The following is a 13,059-nucleotide window of genomic DNA, read 5'->3' as shown; positions in this document are numbered from 1 at the left end:
CCAACAAATAAAGGAAAAGCCAAAAACCAACAGCACCTGGTATTCCCAGGCGGTCTCCCATCCATTTTCTAACCAGGCCCAACCCTGCTTAGCTTCTGAGATCAGACGAGATTGGGCGCATTCAGGGTTATGTGGCCGTAGGCAATCACCACTGTCACCCTCGACCGCTTTGAACTTGGCCATGCCAAGATGGCACCTCAGGAGAAACAAAAAGAAAGCCAATAAATAATGGAAAAGCCTACAGCACCTGGTATTCCAAGGCTGTAGCGGAAGGGACACTGAGAGTGTGGCTTGTGTTGAAAGAATGGCCATAATATTACTGAACAGTGTCCCTGAGGAAATATATAAAGAAATATTGCAGATTGCTAGAATATGGCAGCAGTGTTTCTTAGACCCCTGCTAGTGGGGTGCGGTTTGTTATTGTGAATACCTGCATTCCATTGTCCTATTGTTTCTGTCTGCCTTGTAAGCATATTATGGGATGTGTGTTTGTGTGGAATGACTCGAAGAGGGAGGGGGTTTTGGAGAAGTGTAGATCTCTTGTGTTTTCAATAAATAATGCATTCTGAGTTGACTCCCAGCCCATGTACATGTCATGTCTTTTATGTTTTCTCCTTTTTGTTACCCAGAAATGTTCACTCTCGAGAAATGTCTATGAAAACTCCTGAAGAAGCTATTATGAAGATGGCGAAACATGTAGAGTTGATATTTTCGAGTGCATTTTCTTGATTTTATCATTTTATATTGATGTATTGTCTTGTCCTCACTTTTGATGTGTAATAAAATGTACAATTTTTGAGAATTCAGATTTTTCTCCATCATTTAGCACCGTTAAAGTCCCACTTGCCCCCCTCCATTGTAGTTACTCAATTAAAGGGATGTGGTGCCTTTTACTTCATCTCTAGCAATATCTCTTTAAAAAATTTACAATTAGGGATTACATTTCCCACTACCCCTGTATTGCTGGAGAAAAATGTGTATTCATTATATTAATTAAGTTTAGCTTGTTCTTGTTATACATATTTACAATTTTTGTTTTTTCTATGAGGTATTTTGACTTGTAGGCATTTCTTAGCTACGTTTATGTGGTATTGTGACTTAGAAACCTCTCCCCCAGTGGCCCTGGTTTCCTTAACCATGGATGGCTACTGTGGGAAAGATTTCGATGGATTAATGGACAAGTTCCATCAGGCTCAAAGTTCATCAGTGGGAGGAATTACCCTTGACCACTTCTTCTTGAGATTGCGTAGATTATTGGAAAAAAAATCCAAGATATTTTGGAATAAAAAATATTTTTTGAAGTATATTGATGAAAAATTGGTCCCTTGGGGACTAAGAATTCAGATTTTTCCCCTAATTAAAACAGTCAATGCCGAATTAAAAAGTGAATGGGAATCAAATCTGCATTCTTGTTCTCTAAAAATGATGAATTTATTGTGTTCACAGTATACCTGTCATGGGTCTGCCACCTAAGGGTTAACTTAGTGCAGACTAATTGCAATGATTGGTAACAGGCTGCCCTATTTAAACACCTCAGAAGCACTGTGTCATTGCTGTCTGATCTGCAGCTTTACTTTGAGTCTGTTCCTGTGCTTGTATTGATTCCTGTATTGACCTGGCTTGTCTGACTTCGTTGCTATCTCCAGTCCTGATCCCGGCTTGCTTTGACTCTGCTATACCTGCTTCCTGCCTGATATCCTGCTGCCAACCCCTGCCTGTACACTGACTACTCTCTGCCTGCTGCTTGAACTGTATCTGATTACCTGTGTCTGAAACCGGCTTGTCTGACCCTGCTCCAGTCTTTGCCCATCCAGCTCCTTCCAGTGCCTGGAGACGCTGTCCTGCATCCGCTGTGCATCCGCTGTGCATCCGCACCTCTTTACCTGCTTCTTCCTGCTGCTCAGCAATCCAGCCGCGTTCAGTGACTTATCAGCTACTCTTCTCAACTGCCAACAGAAGACCAGCGCAGGCACTCTTACCTCACTGCGCTCTTGCATCCACTGTTGCAACTCCAGTGGTGCCTGAGCCAGGGCTGTACGAGAGGTCTCCCTCTGCACGTCAGGCTCTGCTACAAGGTACGTGACAATACCAAAGATTTGGAAATTGTGAATAACGATATCAAACAACTCTACTTAGATAGTGTAACATTATTAAATGATCCCTCCTTCTCTCAGAGAGATAACAAAATGCAAAAACAATTAGAAAATTTTGTAGGCAATTTGATTAAGACTAAAGAAAAGAAATTTGCCAGAGATAAGCAATCATACCAACAGGATGAAGCTTATCACTGGACCAGAGAAAGAAATAACAAACGTATAACAAAAAATACATATAAAAATCCCCACTCAAGCTCTTTTCATTCACAAACAAACACCAATGATGTGAGTGATTCTGACTTATCATCTCAATCATCAACATCATCCTCTCATACTAAATCGCAACGTCATATTAAAATGAATGGTTCCCACAAGCGCAAAATAGAAAATAAAAAAGAATCTAACACCTCTTCTAAACGCACTCCACTTTTCCCTTCGGAACATCACCAACAATTTCACCAATCCCCTTCCCAATTATCACAAAATCTTGGTAAGTTAGCCATTGAAAATTCAGTAGCTACCCCAAGTCTTAATGCTACACATTCCCTTAAGATGAATCACAGCACAGTAGTGAACAATGAAATTCGTACTGCACTTATTTTTCAGCCCTCAAAAAACCCATCTAGTTAGCAACTATCCTCTGAGCTTCAGACTTCAGACTCTGATGCCTTAAAAGTTATTAACTTATCCAGTAAAAAACTTGATGAAACTCAAATATATGTTTTATCTCTTGGTCTAACTTTCTGTCCTACGCAAAAAATTGATACTTTCGAACTAATTAAGGATGTTCACTTGTTTGCTCGTAGATTGATGTTTAAAGTAATTTACGACAAAGAAAATCAATCCATAGCAGATCAACTGACCAAATCTAATTGTCTACCTGCACAAGACCAGGAACTATCTCTGGCTGAAATGCAGGCACTCAATGATTTGATGGAACTCTGGGAAGAAGGAGACTCATCAGGTTGGCCTTTCTCTGATGAACCAATTGATCAGATGGCCACTCCAGAAAATTGTGAAGTGGAACCCATCTTTCCCCCTCCATCTTCATACAAATCTAAGTCCCAATTTTTTCCTATATTGCAATCTAACCCTAACATTTGGGCCTTTACCCAACAAGTGATTAGGGAAATCCAGAAGACTAAGTGGAAAGATGTGAATTCCTCTAACCTTAATGATAGTCAGATTAGAGCTATTCAATCACTCCAAAACGACTCCTCCCTTACAATCAAACCCTCAGATAAGGGCGGAAATGTCGTTGTAATGGACACACTGGGGTATGAAGCTATTGGTTTTGAACATTTTGAATAACAAAGATTGGTATAGAAAAATCTCTGAAAGTTTCCTAGCAAGAATAATCATCAAATACCTCCAGCTTATCTTTGAAGCCTATTCAAAAGCCCTGATAGACAAGAAAACTTGGGAATTTTTGAATATCAAGGATCCCAAAACCCCTACTATGTATGCCTTACCCAAGGTTCATAAAAATCTTAAAAAAACCCCTGGGAGACCAATAGTCTCAGGTAATGGCTGTCTAACGGAACGAGCGAGTCAATTGGTGGATGATTACCTGCGTCCCCATGTACTGGCTTTACCTTCCTATATCAGGGACACCAGTGATCTCATCAAAGCCATTGATGGCATCCAGGTCCCTGAGGAGGCGTGGCTAGTGGGTATTGATGTAGAGGCCCTCTACAACTCCATCCCACATCATTGTGGAGTTCGAGTTGTGGAGGGCTTCTTATCAGAAAGAGGAGGTTCTTCAGTGGAATATAATGCCTTTGTCATCTCACTTCTTAGATTTACTTTGTCCAATAATGTCTTCTTATTTAATGGCTCCCATTACCTCCAGGTGCAGGGTGTGGCTATGGGGACCAAGTGTGCCCCCTCTTATGCCAACCTGCACCTGGGGGGATGGGAGCGTGACCTTTTTTCCAGGGTTAACCTGGAGTCTTTTCTATCCTATATACTCCTTTGGAGAAGATTTATTGATGACATTTTTATGATTTGGACAGGCCCTTTGAGTATCCTTTTGAGATTTTTTGAGGTTCTGAAAGTCAATGACTTCAATCTCAAATTTACCCACACTTATAGCCAGAGGTCTTTGGACTTTTTGGATATTACTATTTATGTAGATGAAGATGGCATTTTGGGTTCCACCCTCTTCCGAAAAACCACTGCAGGCAACACTATATTGAGGGCAGACAGCTCCCATCCTCAACCTCTGGTATCTAGTATACCATACAGCCAGTATTTAAGATTACGACGTAATTGTACGAAATCTGAAGATTTCGAGAGAGAAGCTAAGAACTTACAGAGGAGACTCTTGGGAAGAGGCTATAGTAGGGCCTGTTTGAAAAAGTCTTATCATAGAGCGAAAAATGGAACAGGACTGATTTGATTTTTGGCAAAAAGAAGAATAAAACTTATACTGATGGGGTACGTCTAATTACACGATATTCTGGTCAACATGACCAGGTACGGTCAATTCTTAAAAAATTTTGGTACCTTTTAGAGGCGGATCATCCAGGTACTAACCAGGCCCGACCCTGCTTAGCATCCAAGATCAGACGAAATCGGGCTCGCTCAGGGTAATGTGGCCGTAGGCGATCACCACTGCCACCCTCGACCCCTTTGAACTTGGCCATGGCAAGATGGCACCTCAGGAGAAACAAAAAGAAAGCCAACAAATAAAGGAAAAGCCAAAAGCCTACAGCACCTGGTATTCCCAGGCAGTCTCCCATCAAGGTACTAACCAGGCCCGACCCTGCTTAGCTTCCGAGATCAGACGAGATCGGGCGCTTTCAGTGTTATGTGGCCATAGGCGATCACCACTGTCACCCTCGACCCCTTTGAACTTGGCCATGCCAAGATGGCACCTCAGGAGAAACAAAAAGAAAGCCAATGAATAATGGAAAAGCCTACAGCACCTGGTATTCCAAGGCTGTAGCGGAAGGGACACTGAGAGTGTGGCTTGTGTTGAAAGAATGGCCATAATATTACTGAACAGTGTCCCTGAGGAAATATATAAAGAAATATTGCAGATTGCTAGAATATGGCAGCAGTGTTTCTTAGACCCCTGCTAGTGGGGTGCGGTTTGTTATTGTGAATACCTGCATTCCATTGTCCTATTGTTTCTGTCTGCCTTGTAAGCATATTATGGGATGTGTGTTTGTGTGGAATGACTCGAAGAGGGAGGGGGTTTTGGAGAAGTGTAGATCTCTTGTGTTTTCAATAAACAATGCATTCTGAGTTGACTCCCAGCCCATGTACATGTCATGTCTTTTATGTTTTCTCCTTTTTGTTACCCAGAAATGTTCACTCTCGAGAAATGTCTATGAAAACTCCTGAAGAAGCTATTATGAAGATGGCGAAACATGTAGAGTTGATATTTTCGAGTGCATTTTCTTGATTTTATCATTTTATATTGATGTATTGTCTTGTCCTCACTTTTGATGTGTAATAAAATGTACAATTTTTGAGAATTCAGATTTTTCTCCATCATTTAGCACCGTTAAAGTCCCACTTGCCCCCCTCCATTGTAGTTACTCAATTAAAGGGATGTGGTGCCTTTTACTTCATCTCTAGCAATATCTCTTTAAAAAATTTACAATTAGGGATTACATTTCCCACTACCCCTGTATTGCTGGAGAAAAATGTGTATTCATTATATTAATTAAGTTTAGCTTGTTCTTGTTATACATATTTACAATTTTTGTTTTTTCTATGAGGTATTTTGACTTGTAGGCATTTCTTAGCTACGTTTAAGTGGTATTGTGACTTAGAAACCTCTCCCCCAGTGGCCCTGGTTTCCTTAACCATGGATGGCTACTGTGGGAAAGATTTTGATGGATTAATGGACAAGTTCCATCAGGCTCAAAGTTCATCAGTGGGAGGAATTACCCTTGACCACTTCTTCTTGAGATTGCGTAGATTATTGGAAAAAAATCCAAGATATTTTGGAATAAAAAATATTTTTTGAAGTATATTGATGAAAAATTGGTCCCTTGGGGACTAAGAATTCAGATTTTTCCCCTAATTAAAACAGTCAATGCCGAATTAAAAAGTGAATGGGAATCAAATCTGCATTCTTGTTCTCTAAAAATGATGAATTTATTGTGTTCACAGTATACCAAAGATTTGGAAATTGTGAATAACGATATCAAACAACTCTACTTAGATAGTGTAACATTATTAAATGATCCCTCCTTCTCTCAGAGAGATAACAAAATGCAAAAACAATTAGAAAATTTTGTAGGCAATTTGATTAAGACTAAAGAAAAGAAATTTGCCAGAGATAAGCAAGCATACCAACAGGATGAAGCTTATCACTGGACCAGAGAAAGAAATAACAAACGTATAACAAAAAATACATATAAAAATCCCCACTCAAGCTCTTTTCATTCACAAACAAACACCAATGATGTGAGTGATTCTGACTTATCATCTCAATCATCAACATCATCCTCTCATACTAAATCGCAACGTCATATTAAAATGAATGGTTCCCACAAGCGCAAAATAGAAAATAAAAAAGAATCTAACACCTCTTCTAAACGCACTCCACTTTTCCCTTCGGAACATCACCAACAATTTCACCAATCCCCTTCCCAATTATCACAAAATCTTGGTGAGTTAGCCATTGAAAATTCAGTAGCTACCCCAAGTCTTAATGCTACACATTCCCTTAAGATGAATCACAGCACAGTAGTGAACAATGAAATTCGTACTGCACTTATTTTTCAGCCCTCAAAAAACCCATCTAGTTAGCAACTATCCTCTGAGCTTCAGACTTCAGACTCTGATGCCTTAAAAGTTATTAACTTATCCAGTAAAAAACTTGATGAAACTCAAATATATGTTTTATCTCTTGGTCTAACTTTCTGTCCTACGCAAAAAATTGATACTTTCGAACTAATTAAGGATGTTCACTTGTTTGCTCGTAGATTGATGTTTAAAGTAATTTACGACAAAGAAAATCAATCCATAGCAGATCAACTGACCAAATCTAATTGTCTACCTGCACAAGACCAGGAACTATCTCTGGCCGAAATGCAGGCACTCAATGATTTGATGGAACTCTGGGAAGAAGGAGACTCATCAGGTTGGCCTTTCTCTGATGAACCAATTGATCAGATGGCCACTCCAGAAAATTGTGAAGTGGAACCCATCTTTCCCCCTCCATCTTCATACAAATCTAAGTCCCAATTTTTTCCTATATTGCAATCTAACCCTAACATTTGGGCCTTTACCCAACAAGTGATTAGGGAAATCCAGAAGACTAAGTGGAAAGATGTGAATTCCTCTAACCTTAATGATAGTCAGATTAGAGCTATTCAATCACTCCAAAACGACTCCTCCCTTACAATCAGAAACCTCAGATAAGGGCGGAAATGTCGTTGTAATGGACACACTGGGGTATGAAGCTATGGTTTTGAACATTTTGAATAACAAAGATTGGTATAGAAAAATCTCTGAAAGTTTCCTAGCAAGAATAATCATCAAATACCTCCAGCTTATCTTTGAAGCCTATTCAAAAGCCCTGATAGACAAGAAAACTTGGGAATTTTTGAATATCAAGGATCCCAAAACCCCTACTATGTATGCCTTACCCAAGGTTCATAAAAATCTTAAAAAACCCCCTGGGAGACCAATAGTCTCAGGTAATGGCTGTCTAACGGAACAAGCGAGTCAATTGGTGGATGATTACCTGCGTCCCCATGTACTGGCTTTACCTTCCTATATCAGGGACACCAGTGATCTCATCAAAGCCATTGATGGCATCCAGGTCCCTGAGGAGGCGTGGCTAGTGGGTATTGATGTAGAGGCCCTCTACAACTCCATCCCACATCATTGTGGGGTTCGAGTTGTGGAGGGCTTCTTATCAGAAAGAGGAGGTTTTTCAGTGGAATATAATGCCTTTGTCATCTCACTTCTTAGATTTATTTTGTCCAATGTCTTCTTATTTAATGGCTCCCATTACCTCCAGGTGCAGGGTGTGGCTATGGGGACCAAGTGTGCCCCCTCTTATGCCAACCTGCACCTGGGGGGATGGGAGCGTGACCTTTTTTCCAGGGTTAACCTGGAGTCTTTTCTATCCTATATACTCCTTTGGAGAAGATTTATTGATGACATTTTTATGATTTGGACAGGCCCTTTGAGAATCCTTTTGAGATTTTTTGAGGTTCTGAAAGTCAATGACTTCAATCTCAAATTTACCCACACTTATAGCCAGAGGTCTTTGGACTTTTTGGATATTACTATTTATGTAGATGAAGATGGCATTTTGGGTTCCACCCTCTTCCGAAAAACCACTGCAGGCAACACTATATTGAGGGCAGACAGCTCCCATCCTCAACCTCTGGTATCTAGTATACCATACAGCCAGTATTTAAGATTACGACGTAATTGTACGAAATCTGAAGATTTCGAGAGAGAAGCTAAGAACTTACAGAGGAGACTCTTGGGAAGAGGCTATAGTAGGGCCTGTTTGAAAAAGTCTTATCATAGAGCGAAAAAATGGAACAGGACTGATTTGATTTTTGGCAAAAAGAAGAATAAAACTAATACTGATGGGGTACGTCTAATTACACGATATTCTGGTCAACATGACCAGGTACGGTCAATTCTTAAAAAATTTTGGTACCTTTTAGAGGCGGATCATCCAGGTACTAACCAGGCCCGACCCTGCTTAGCATCCAAGATCAGACGAAATCGGGCGCGCTTAGGGTAATGTGGCCGTAGGCGATCACCACTGCCACCCTCGACCCCTTTGAACTTGGCCATGGCAAGATGGCACCTCAGGAGAAACAAAAAGAAAGCCAACAAATAAAGGAAAAGCCAAAAGCCTACAGCACCTGGTATTCCCAGGCAGTCTCCCATCAAGGTACTAAACAGGCCCGACCCTGCTTAGCTTCCGAGATCAGACGAGATCGGGCGCTTTCAGTGTTATGTGGCCATAGGCGATCATCACTGCCACCCTCGACCCCTTTGAACTTTGCCATGGCAAGATGGCACCTCAGAAGAAACAAAAAGAAAGCCAACAAATAAAGGAAAAGCCAAAAACCAACAGCACCTGGTATTCCCAGGCGGTCTCCCATCCATTTTCTAACCGGGCCCAACCCTGCTTAGCTTCTGAGATCAGACGAGATTGGGCGCATTCAGGGTTATGTGGCCGTAGGCGATCACCACTGTCACCCTCGACCCCTTTGAACTTGGCCATGCCAAGATGGCACCTCAGGAGAAACAAAAAGAAAGCCAATGAATAATGGAAAAGCCTACAGCACCTGGTATTCCAAGGCTGTAGCGGAAGGGACACTGAGAGTGTGGCTTGTGTTGAAAGAATGGCCATAATATTACTGAACAGTGTCCCTGAGGAAATATATAAAGAAATATTGCAGATTGCTAGAATATGGCAGCAGTGTTTCTTAGACCCCTGCTAGTGGGGTGTGGTTTGTTATTGTGAATACCTGCATTCCATTGTCCTATTGTTTCTGTCTGCCTTGTAAGCATATTATGGGATGTGTGTTTGTGTGGAATGACTCGAAGAGGGAGGGGGTTTTGGAGAAGTGTAGATCTCTTGTGTTTTCAATAAACAATGCATTCTGAGTTGACTCCCAGCCTATGTGTCATCTAGTTCTTGGGAGGAAAAGTGCACAGTGAAAAATCCAGGAAAATCAGAGGGGGAAATAAGAAAGTTCTTATCTGCTAACCAGAAAACAACAGAAACCAATAGAACAGCGGAAGCTAAGCAGGGTTGGGCCTAGTTAGTACTTGGATGGGAGACCGCCTGGGAATACCAGGTGCTGTAGGCTTTTGGCTTTTCCTTTATTCGTTGGCTTTCTTTTTGTTTCTCCTGAGGTGCCATCTTGCCATGGCCAAGTTCAAAGGGGTCGAGGGTGGCATTTGTGATCGCCTACGGCGACATCACCCTGAAAGCGCCCAATCTCATTTGATCTCAGAAGATAAGCAGGGTCGGGCCTGGTTAGTAGCTGGATGGGAAACTGCCTGGTAATACCAGGTGCTGTAGGCTTTTGGCTTTTCCTTTATTCGTTGGCTTTCTTTTTGTTTCTCCTGAGGTGCCATCTTGCCATGGCCAAGTTCAAAGGGGTCTAGGGTGGCAGTGGTGATCACCTATGGCCACATCACCCTGAACGTGACCTATCTCGTCTGATCTCGAAAGCTAAGCAGGGTCGGGCCTGGTTATGGTTAGTACTTGGATTGGAGACCGCCTGGGAATACCAGGTGCTGTAAGGCTTTTGGCTTTTCCTTTTTTTTTTTTATTTAAAATTTTGTAATATAACACTTGAGTATCAACAACAGAAAAGGTACAATTAAATACAGACATTATGCAAATTAGGTCACTCATAGTATGGGTAACCTGAACTGGGGAAGGGCAGGGCGGGGGGTCCAGGGTCAAAAGAGCATGGAAACTGATGGGGAATGTGAGAATGGGGAAGAGTTCTTGGGCGAGTCCTGGAACGTAAATGTATATTGATCCATAGAGGGGTCGGATTTGGGGAAGGAGTACTTGACGTAATTGTCCCATTTCTGTAGAAATGATTTCCGTGAGGATGGGGTTGAAAAAAACCTGTTGAGGCGGTCAATGGAAAGAAGTGTGGAAAGCTCTGATCTGACCCGGGAAACTAAGGGGGGAGTCGTGGAGATCCAATTAGTTAGGATTGTCCTTCTGGCCACAGGTAAACAGGTCAGGATCCACAGACGATGTGGCGAGGCAGGTGCTAGACCACTTTTGCAGGCGTTTGTCCCAGTAACCGAACAGGAGCAATATAGGGTCTTTGGGAATGTGCCACTTCGTCACTTGAAGGTCAGAACCTGGTCCCAGAATGTCGTGATATAGGGACAGGACCAGAACTTGTGGCAAAGAGAAGGTCTTTCCGCGGAACATAACGGACAATTATGAGCATCCCGAATCGTTTTGTTTAGAGGTACATTAGGCATTCACACAGTATACAGAAGTAAGTGTCGGCATGTATAGGCCCAATCAATATTGAGCCCGTGAGGGGCATAGGATTTGAGGCGGTAAATCCAACTGGTCTCCAACTGGGCGACCCCTCTCGTCAGATTGCTACCCCTCCAATTACCCGGGAATTTATCAATCCCCATAAAAATAGTGCCAGAATACACAGTTCCCTGCGGGGCTCATTTAGGGTCTGGTGTATTGGAACACCAATACCACTTGATACACTTTTTTCTCATATGTCCTTAGGGATGTGGCAGGACCTTTCTTGGCTTACTGGCATTTAGGGTCGGCACATAACATTTTCTACTTACTTCTGCATCCTGTGAATGCCTAATGTACCTTTAGCCACAGAATACTACATTCTTAGCAGTCAGGTAAACCCATGTGAGCTACGTTTTGGGGCCTAAACAGGCCGACACTTCTGTATACTGTCAATGCCTGATGTACCTCCAGTCATCAAATACACTACGTTCTTTGGTGTCAGTTAAACCCATGTGAGCTAATTTTTGGGGCCTATACAGGCCGACACTTACTTCTGTATCCTGTGAATGCCTAATGTACTTCCATCCTTTAAATACTACGTTCCTTGCTGTCAGTTAAACCTATGTGAGCTAATTTTTGGGGTCTATAAAGGCCGACACTTACTTCTGTATACTGGAAATGCCTAATGTACCTCCAGCCATCAAATACACTACGTTCTTTGCTGTCAGTTAAACCCATGTGAGCTAATTTTTGGTGCCTATACAGGCCGACACTTCTGTATACTGTGAATGCCTAATGTACCTCCAGCCATCAAATACAGTACGTTCTTTGCTGTCAGTAAAACCCATGTGAGCTCATTTTTTGGGCCTATTCAGGCTGACACCTACTTCTGTATACTGTGAATGCCTAATGTACCTAAGGCCACAGAATACTACATTATTAGCTGTCAGTTAAACCCATGTGGGCTAATTTTTGGGGACTATACAGGCCGACACTTACTTCTGTATCCTGTGAATGCCTAATGTACCTTCAGCCTCCAAATACTACATACTTAGCTGTCAGGTAAACCCATGTGAGCTAATTTTTGGGGCCTATACATGCCGACACTTACTTCTGTGTGAATGCCTAATGTACTTCTAAACAAAACGATTCAGGATGCTCATAATTGTCCGTTATGTTCCGCGGAAAGACCTTCTCTTTGCCCATATAGGGTCCTGTCCCTATATCGTGACATTCTGGGACCAGGTACTGACCTTCATCGGGGAAGTGACGAAGTGGCACATACCTAAAGACCCTATATTGCTCCTGTTCGGTTACTGGGACAAACCCCTCCAAAAGTGGTCTAGCACCCCTGCCTCGCCACATCGTCTGTGGATCCTGACCTGTTTACTGGTGGCCAGAAGGACAATCCTAACTAATTGGATCTCCACGACTCCCCCCTTAGTTTCTCGGGTCAGATCAGAGCTTTCCACACTTCTTTCCATTGACTGCCTCAACAGGTTTTTTTCAGCCCCATCCTCAGGGAAATCATTTCTACAGAAATGGGACAATTACGTCAAGTACTCCTTCCCCAAATCCGACCCCTCTATGGATCAATATACATTTACGTTCCAGGACTCGCCCAAGAACTCTTCCCCACTCTCACATTCCTCATCAGTTTCCATTCTTTTTTTACCCTGGACCCCCCTCCCCCCGCCCTGCCCTTCCCCAGTTCAGGTTACCCATACTATGAGTGACCTAATTTGCATAATGTCTGTATTTAATTGTACCTTTTCTGTTGTTGATACTCACGTGTTATATTACAAAAAATAAAAAAGGAAAAGCCAAAAGCCTTACAGCACCTGGTATTCCCAGGCGGTCTCCCATCCAGGTACTAACCAGGCCTGACCCTGCTTAGCTTCCAAAATCAGACGAGATAGGGCACGTTCAGGGTGATGTGGCTGTAGGAAATCACCCCTGCCACCCTCGACCCCTTTGAACTTTGCCATGGCAAGATGG

Source organism: Pelophylax lessonae, assembly GCF_965119305.1.
Source record: "Pelophylax lessonae genome assembly, chromosome: 12".
In the NCBI taxonomy this organism is placed as follows: Eukaryota; Metazoa; Chordata; class Amphibia; order Anura; family Ranidae; genus Pelophylax; species Pelophylax lessonae.
Note: the sequence above shows the minus strand (reverse complement) of the source record.